General features: G+C 44.7%; 1 long non-coding RNA gene across 1 annotated transcript in view; it reads right to left on the reverse strand.

Moving 5' to 3' along the window:
- LOC107122378 overlaps positions 1-9,597 on the reverse strand; it is a 57,019-nt gene extending 47,422 nt beyond the window's left edge. Inside the window, exon 1 of the long non-coding RNA XR_001482913.1 lies at positions 9,385-9,597. This is a non-coding gene — a long non-coding RNA (uncharacterized LOC107122378). The remainder of the gene's footprint in view (positions 1-9,384) is intronic.
- Between the last annotated feature and the right edge of the window lie 261 nt (positions 9,598-9,858).

The raw sequence follows: 9,858 nt of genomic DNA on the forward strand, positions 1-9,858 counted from the left end.
TATATATATATATGGTATCAGATTGATCTAATTTCTGTGCACTGAGGACAATTAAGTCCTAGGTTACAAACTGAACTCTCCAATGCAAGAACAAGATGCATTTCTTCCTTTAGGAGGTGCGATTGTCAGAAGAAAATAAAAAAGTTTCAGTTTTGTTTTTGCATGTGGGTGGGTATTCTGTTTGTAATAATTGTTTGGATACACTATATTTTTAATATGCTAGTTGTGATAATTTCATGCCAAGTAAAAATGTCCATAGTCATATTTTATGTTCCTAAAGTAACAGAATGACTTTCAATCTAGAAAAGACAAAAGAAATGCTAATGTAGCATTTTTTCAAATTTTCCGAAAATTTCCATTTCCCCCGAAAAAAACGGAAAAAAACGGGTTTTTTTCCGAGCTTCAAAATTTCCGGAAATTTTACATCTCTACCCACAACAGGCTTACACGCTTGCAAATAAAGTATTTCAGAAGTATCCATTTACAACTCTCTTTCTCCCCCTCCCCTCTTCCATTTATGTAAACGCTTCAAAGAGGCACCCCCTCTTTCGGGGGGGATTTTGCTTCATGTATCTGTTTACAATTGTTTCTCTCCCCCTCCTCCTCCTTGTTTATGCAAATGCATTGAGAGGCGTCCCTCTCTCAGCATGCTATCGGTCAGAAAGTTTTTCCTTTGAGGGGGAGGGGATTTTCTCTTCTGAAGACAAATCGCTCATTTTCACTCACAGTTCGCTCTTTAACTCACAGTTCATTGTTGGTCTTATCTTGACCTCACTCTTAATCGCTCCTCCGCTAGATCTCCTGTGCTTGATCGGGTCGACACAGCTTGTGGCCTCGCTAAGAGGACACAGTCAGCGAGAGGGACCGTCAGGGTGGAGGGGAGCCTCCATTCCCTTGCCGTTAGCAGGAAAAGAGGCTCACCCTCAAAGCCCTATGGCTCGGAAGTTCTCCCTGAACTCCCATGGAAGCACAGAGCCAGCTGCGCCTCTCCCCCTTGCTGCTGTGCGGTATGCCTCCCCAGAGAGCTGGGAAAGGCATCCGCCATCGTTGTGTCATTGACCCCGCCTCGTCTTGCTGTCATTTATAAGCCTTGTTCTCCCATGGAAAAATACATGGTGTTATCTCCAGGCCATCAAACCAACCTTCAACAATACAGTTTTAAAAGTACCTAAGTCAAAATACACACACATACATACCACCTCTCTCTTTCTCTCTCTCTCTCTCACACACACACAACTCCTGTTCACAAATTAGTGAACAAATGTACAATCTGTGTACAGTGTACGCTTGATTTTTTAAAAATATGTGCATTGAGTAATTCTCATGTTACATTCAATACATATAATAGCTAAACATGAATTACAAACTCCACATTTTCCAAAAGTCCTGGCTTCAGTTGCAAAGTGAACATGCATTGCCTTTTTCTTGCAAACAGTTGTATATATTTACATACAGGATATATGTGTGTTCACTGTAACATGCAAACTGGACTACAGAGTATAAGAATAACTTTTCTAGCAAGTTATAGCGCAGCAAATAAGCATGCAGTTTTGGAAAGACCAAGAATGCATTCCTTTAGCTGGAAAACATACATGCAGCCATCTCTGAGCAGACAACGCAACTCTAATAATCAAAATGCAGCAATTAGCTATAGGCAGAAGCAGGATTCAGAGGTGCAACCAGGAAATAATGAAGTGCAACTGTGATCCCAAGGTTAACCGTGAAGTTTCAATGAGTACTGCTGAATGCTGCACCATCCCTGATGTTTGCTATGGTCTTTCTTGCATGTAGTGTTCCCACCTTTCAAGCCTTTCCTGTATTGGTTGTGGAAGTCTTTGGGGGAGAGAGAAAGCAGAAGAGATACTGCAGGATTCTGTGTACAGTTTGTAATGACCAGAACTGGTCTGGTCACGTAGTTCCCAAATACAAGATTGTGGCCCAACAGTACAATCACATTCCTGCAGAAATCAGTACCAAAATTGCAGTCATAATGCAGCAGATAGGCAGCCAAATTCATTTATTTCACATGGTATGAATTCTTGATGGTCTGTCTTATACAATACAAAAAACAACCCCCTCAAATATTCACCATATGCTGTGATGTGTAAAAAATGAAGACAGTAATTTTGACATGTACTATATACATATTAATTTAGAAACATATAAATATATAAACATATAAAATTTATATTGTTACATTATAAAAAAGCAGCAGATGTTTCAAATTAAGACACAATCCTGCTTAGAAATGCATGTAATTGATCAAAAATACAATCAGTACATATTTAAAGGGCAACCACAAAATTAAATGTTAAATTATATATGGATATTATAATATGTACTGCTTGTAATGCAGTAGATATTTAACAGATTGCCAGATTCACAGCATAACACAGATTAAGGTCTGAGGTATGTGTGGACCACTGTATAGATATTAAAGGCGTTTACATATCTGTAAGGGCACCTTGATATCTCTCCCTTTATGCATACCTATTTATTATACAATATACAACCTTGCTGATGATTTGTAAATACAATGACAAGAAAGCTGCTGGGAAAAGTGCAAAAAGCCATACAGCATCCACAAAAAGCACAAAACTACTGTTTTTATTACTGGTTTCCAAGTTCAATTCACGATATTGACAGTCACCTACAAAGCCCTTCCTGGCCTAGGACTCATATATCTCAAGGACTGGTTTTCTTGAGAGCTGAATTCATTTGTTCAAAATCTATTGAAGATGCCACTCTGCAAATGGGTAAAATCAGAAGATGCCCATATCTGAGCATTCTTTGTTGTGGTTCCCACTTTGTGAAATGGCCACCCAGAGATCAGGAAAGGTTCCCACCCTTCTGTCTTTCCACAGAATGTGTAAAACCGATTTGTTCAGGAAGGCATTTTTATAAAGGGAATAGGGCTGTAGCAAAACAGAATTTTTAAAGACGGTGCTTTTACAAAGGGCTGTATCTTACGGCACCATTTATTGTATGCATTTGTTTTCACTGCATTGTTTTCTAATGTCTCAAATCCAATTTTTGCATTTGTTATGTTGTGTCTTATACTGTTTTTATTTCATCGTTTTCTAAATTTGCATTACAGTGTTATTACAATGTTTACTACAAGAAAAGACCAAAAAAAATGACAACAAAACACCACTGGTGGTCACATATAGCTCACAACTCAAGCCAGTCCAACCAACAACCCATGCTGGTCACAATTTCCTCACACGGGCACTGGGGGGCTGACCTGTTCTTGCTTACAGACAGCCTGGTAACTTTAAAAAACTTCTCCAACGCAGTGGTAAATTGCTTAACAGTAACATAGATTCTGGTACCAAGGTCTGCAACAAACCAAGATGCCAACTTTGCTCTCATATAGATCTTAGCAGCACTATCTCTGGACCCAGCAACATCAGCCATACCATCTCAAGTTCATACTCCTGCTCATCCTCTAATGTGATTTATGCCATCACAGGTCAATAATGCCCTTCCACCCTCTACATTGGGCAAACAGGCCAGTCCCTATGACAAATAATAAATGGATATAAGTCTGACATTAGAAACCACTTGTCATGCCCTGGCTTGTCGGGGGTTGGCTGCTCCCTGCTGGCCATTGCCGAAGATCCCCTCCGTCAATCCAGATACGGGATGCCAGTCAGTCTCGGCCTCTGGGAGCCGAGGAGAAGTCTTTAGGCGAACCGGGAGGAGCAGCCTCAGTAGACGGGGTGAGAAGAGCACGCTTGCCCGCCACTCTTACCCGTCCCTGGGTCACTGGCTTCAGTACCGACGCATCAGTATCTAGGGGATTCCTGCTCTCTTGCCACGCTCTCCTTCCCCAGCCAGTCCCAGTCCTCCTCCTCGCCCGTCTCCCTGCTTCTCCTTTTATTACCCCCTCGGCTCCCGTGACCTCCCTTGTATCCGGGCCCAGCCCCCTCTGAATAGAACCAAGCCGAGCCGCTTCCGCTTGTCCCGCCCTGTTGAGCATGCCAGCAGCGGCTCGGCTACTCTCTCCAGCCATGTCACTCGAAATAGCTGAGAAGCTAAATGCATTTTTTGCCTCCGTCTTCACTGTGGAAGATGAGAGGTGCTTGCCCACTCCAGAACCGCTGAGTTCGGGAGGGGTGTTGAAAGACCTGAGTCAGATTGAGGTGACGAAAGAGGAGGTCCTAAAACTGATAGACAACTTAAAAACTGATAAATCACCAGGCCCAGATGGCATACATCCGAGAGTTCTGAAAGAACTCAAATGTGAACTTGTGGATCTCCTGACAAAAATATGTAATCTCTCCTTAAAATCAGCCTCCATTCCTGAGGACTGGAAGGTAGCTAATGTCACTCCCATCTTTAAAAAGGGTTCCAGAGGAGATCCGGGAAATTACAGGCCAGTCAGTCTGACGTCGATACCGGGTAAATTGGTGGAAACCATTATTAAGGAAAGAATTAGTAGGCACATAGATGAACAAAACCTATTGAGGCAGACTCAACATGGGTTCTGTAAGGGAAGATCTTGTCTCACTAACCTGTTAATGTTCTTTGAGGGGGTGAACAAACATGTGGACAAGGGGGATCCAATAGATATTGTTTACCTTGACTTCCAGAAAGCTTTTGATAAAGTTCCTCATCAAAGGCTCCTAAGCAAGCTCAAAAATCATGGGATAAAAGGACAAGTCCTTTTATGGATCAAAAACTGGCTAATTAATAGAAAACAGAGAGTGAGTATAAATGGGCAGTTCTCCCAGTGGAGGGGTGTAAGCAGTGGGGTACCACAGGGATCAGTACTTGGTCCACTGCTTTTTAACTTGTTCATTAATGATTTGGAGTTGGGAGTAAGCAGTGAAGTGGCTAAATTTGCGGATGATACGAAGTTGTTCAGGGTGGTGAAAACCAGTGAGGATTGTGAGGCACTCCAAAGGGATCTGTCAAAGATGGGCGAGTGGGCGTCAACATGGCAAATGGGGTTCAATGTGGCCAAGTGCAAGGTGATGCACATTGGAGCCAAAAATCCTAACTATAAATACACGTTGATGGGGTCTGAACTGGCAGAGACAGATCAAGAGAGAGATCTTGGAGTTGTAGTAGATAACTCACTGAAAATGTCGAGACAGTGTGTGACTGCAATAAAGAAGGCCAATGCTATGCTGGGGATTATTAGGAAGGGTATTGTAAACAGATCAGCCAATATCATAATGCCGCTATATAAATCAATGGTGCGACCTCATCTGGAATACTGTGTGCAATTCTGGTCACCACACCTTAAAAAGGATATTATAGCTTTGGAAAAAGTGCAGAAAAGAGCAACTCGAATGATAAAAGGGTTGGAACACTTTCCCTATGAGGAACGGTTAAGGCGCTTAGGGCTCTTTAGCTTGGAGAAACGACGACTGAGGGGTGACATGATTGAGGTTTATAAGATTATGCATGGGAAAGAGCAGGTAGAGAAAGAGGTACTTTTCTCCCTTTCTCACAATACAAGAACCCGTGGGCACTCCATGAAATTGCTGAGCGGTCGGGTTAGAACGGATAAAAGGAAGTACTTCTTCACCCAAAGAGTGATTAACACTTGGAATTCACTGCCACAGGAAGTGGTGGCAGCTACAAGCATGGACGGCTTCAAAAGGGAATTAGATAAGCATATGGAGCAGAGGTCCATCAGTGGCTATTAGCCACAAGGTATAGATAGGGACTCTGGGGCAAGTGATGCTCTGTCATCTTGGTGCTTGGGGGGGGTCAACAGTGGGAGGGCTTCTAATGTCCTGGCCCCACTGGTGGACCTCCTGATGGCACTGGTATTTCTGGCCACTGTGTGATACAGAGTGTTGGACTGGATGGGCCTTTGGCCTGATCCAACATTGGCATCTCTTATGTTCTTATGTTTCCAGCGCTTCTCGCCGTGGTCCCTCCTGGCCAGCCTCCGTCCCGCTGCACCTCCGTCTCGGCTCTCGACCGTCTCAGGGATGACTCTGTCTCGCTGGCCCCACACCCGAGGGATGACTCCTTTTCTCTCCGCCATCCCCGGTTCTCCCATGGCCCGCGTCCCCGAGGTGTCTGCCTGTAAGTCGTGGGGTTGCGGTGGTTCTAGAGGCTCCTCCGCTGTCAGGTCTTGGCCGCTTCCTGTCCTCGCGGCCCAGCCCTACTTGAGTTGGCTCATCTGCGGGGCTGTGGTCGGCATCTGCCGTGGGGGGTTCAAAGGGGGGCGCCTCTGCGTCTGTGGCCATCTCTCGGCTGCCTCCTGACCCACTACATTTAAAAACCAGTGGGAGAACATTTTAACCTTCCAGGACATTCAGTTGCTGACCTAAGAGTAGCAGTTCTCTTATAAAGGAATTTCAAAGGGCGATTAGAAAGAGAGACTGCAACTGATAATGAAGCACAAGACAATGCATCATCCTGAACTGCGATCTGGGTTTCCTGTCTCATTACCAATGCTGATTTCTCCATGCCTACTACCCCTCTGCATATCACACCTAATCCAATCAAGTCTGCTATTGTCATTTGGCATCTGAAATCACTCCACTTGTCAAGATATAAGGACAGATCAACTCACATTCTAGTTGTATCTGAAGAAGTGAACAGTGACTCATAAAAGCTCATGCTCTGCCACAAATTGTGTTAGTCTTGAAGGTGCTACTGGACTCTTGATCTTTTCTACTGCTACAGACTGACTAACACATCTACACATCTTGATCTATGTCATATAGTGTTCCTATTGCATTGCTGAATTTTGTAATCCACCCCAACTCTTAATGAGAAAGGCATACTATACATAAAATTAATAAATAAATCTTGAATTCTAGTTTAAAAAATTTACACAGCACAGAGTGTGAAGATAAAGTTGCTATTCTTCACTCTAATTTCCTAAAGAGAGCTGGGACCATGAAGAAAGTGGAATGAGGGACTGAAGGAAAAGAGTTCAATTAAATCAAAAAAGTTCATGAAGTACTTATCCACATGAGAGAAAATAAGCAAAAATATAGCTGAATAATTTACATAGAGGAAAGATAATTACATTGGATGAAAACAAACCAAAATGATGTTACCAACTGGTCGTTTAAAGGAATGGTTGTTGATTATGTAGGAGTAATTTTACTGAATAATGATTTAACTGTCTACTATTAATCTCAAGCATGTGCAGTATAATACTTCTGGAAAAAATATTACTATCAGTGGAAAGATTTATAAATAAACTAATACCAAGATCATCAATACACTTACTGAGCACTACTGTTGACTTTAATTATACTTTCTTTCAATGAACTTCAGTTTAATGGTTTTACAGCTCAATCCTAAACATGCTTAATTTAACTTCAATTACTTTCTGAGTTCAGTGACACTTGTCTCCTAGCAAATATGCTTGGGACTGCAGCCATAATCCTATTAGCCACTGCTCTGACAGTGGCTATTTATTTATTTATTTCATGGATCTTTGAATTTCCATCCTACTTTCTCCACCAAAGACACCAGAGGAGGCTTAGACCACTAAAACAATCTAAACAAACACCAGTAACATGCAACCACAATATCTATTTGTAAACTGACTGGCTCCTGCATATATGATGAAAGCTGCCCACTGTGATCATCCAGACAAAGCAGAGTCTGCATCTACTTGGAAGCCTGGGCATGGGGAAATATAACTTTGGAATTAAGCTTCAGAAAAAAACCTTTTAAAAAAGGACAGGGAACTGAATATTTTCCCCAAAAGGCAGAATGTAGAGTACAGCTCAATACCAGTTAAAAGGAGGAAAGGGGATCAGGGAGAATTCAGAATGCTCAGATCCCTAAAAGCATAAATAATTCTGGAGCATAGGGCTGCAAACCTCCTGGGAGGTCTCCTGAAATGACAACTGATCTCCAGACTTCAGAGATCAGTCCCCCCCCCCCCCGCACCCCCCGGAAAAAACACTACTTTGAAGGATGGACTCCATGGCATTATACCCTACTGAGTTCCCTCCCCTCCCCAAACTCTGGCCTCCCCAGACACCACCCCCAAACCTCCAGGAATTTCTCCACCCATATTTGACAACCCTATAGTGGAGCAGAAGATGGGGGGGGGAATTTCCTAATTATTCTCCTCTCTTGCAATTCCTTGCTAAATCTAATAGTAAAGTGGATGGCTCCTGTTATCATAAAAGCAACAAAACCAGACCATCCTTAAAGGACAAGACAGACTCTGGCTATTCAGAAAAAAATGATATTGTGAATTAATACTAACCCACCCCACCTCACAAGGGGCAGAGTGTTGAGAGCAGCTGTCAGTTAAAGGAGAGGCAGAAGTAATCCAACTGTAGAAACCCTAGAAAGCCTGCAGAGAGGAATACTGAGATGAGGATTTCCAATTTATTTCCCCTTTTGCTATTGCAGGAGGACCTCAGCTTCCTGTATCTAATAAAGTGAATGGCCCACATTGATTCCAAAAACAGTCGAACCAGGCCATGAAAGCAGTAGGGATTTGTACATACTTTGAGGCATATTTAAAACGGCTGAATGTTATTTAAAAAGGTGGGAGGGGGTTAAGGGTCGTTGAAAATGGGGTTTTGTAGCTGAACACTAAACTGAGTCTCTGAAGTTCAGTGCAAAAACCTGTCTTTTCAAGACAAGAGACAACTCTTCCTTTGACCATGCACAGAGGGCGGTTTCTTCAGTGCTGCGCGACCACTGCTAGCTCCACATAAGATGTGGATTTGTAGGGCAGGCTTTCCACCCCTGCGAGGTCGTGGCGATCATCTCGGGTCGGTACAGACTAGACCATCCTTTTAAGCGTCCGTCAGGCGGACCCCGAAGTATCTGACCGCGCGACACAAACCACTAGGCAACACATCCCCCCCGAATCTTGCGTCCCACACAACGGGCGACAGAAGAGCCGCTCTCTGCTTCACGCCACTCTTCCCCAGCAGCAAGGGGAAAATGAATGTCCTCCCCCCCCCCGACCAACCCCCCCCCCCCACGGAGGGAAGTGCAGTTTTTATATGAATAGAAAACGCAGAAGCATCCGAAGGGGGAAGGCAGGGGCTGGTGGCGACGGCGGTAAGCGTGAGGGAAAGCCGTAACTTTGGAGTTGAGGCAGTGGCAAGTTGTGGTGGCTTTGCGGGGAGATGTATGGCTGCGAGAGAGAGAGAGAGAGAGACACGCCACAAGAGGGGGCCGTCCGTTGTGCGGGCTTCGCACCGAGCCCCAACTTGCGGCCGCTTCCCACAGTCCAGTACGCGCGTGTGCCTGACGAAGCAGCTCGGAGCCTCTCACACGCGCGCTTTTCTCCAACCGCCGGTTGGGTTTGACGCCCCCGCCTTTCTCACTCCTCCCCCCTCCCCGCCACCCCCCATTCTCCTTTAGTGCGCGCGCGCCTGCCTGCCTGCCCGCGCGCGTGTGTGTCTAGTGCGGCGCGTGGGGCACCTGCTTGTCTGGCTGCTGTTTGCTGCCGCCGCCGCCGCCGCTGCCGCCAGCGCCACGCAGGGCTGCCGAGGCTAAGACTGCTTCCTGCTCTCTGCCGGCTCCAGTCTCTTCCTTGCCGCTGCCGCTGCTGCCGCCGCCACTATTGCTGTTCTGAGCGAGTTGGGTTCCTCCGGTGGGGCTTACCCCTTCCCCGCCTGCTCCTTCCCCCCTGCCTGCGAGTCAGCCTGGCTCCGAATCACGTGGTAATTGCCTGAGGCAGAGACTAAAGAGGAAAAAAAAAAGCGCCTCATTCCTTCTTCCACCGCCATACTGTATTTTATAGTAACTCGCATTTTTATTCCTTCCTTTTACTCCCGCTCGGTGAGTACCTTTCCGCTGACATTCTTGTCCTCCTTTTTTTGTCCTTTTTTTTCTTCCTTTTTTGTTTTTGCTGCTTTTTTTATTTTTTCACCTCTTTGTTTTCATGGATTTGAT

Source organism: Gekko japonicus, unplaced genomic scaffold, assembly GCF_001447785.1.
Source record: "Gekko japonicus isolate JY-2015 unplaced genomic scaffold, Gekko_japonicus_V1.1 scaffold372, whole genome shotgun sequence".
NCBI classification, from domain to species: domain Eukaryota; kingdom Metazoa; phylum Chordata; class Lepidosauria; order Squamata; family Gekkonidae; genus Gekko; species Gekko japonicus.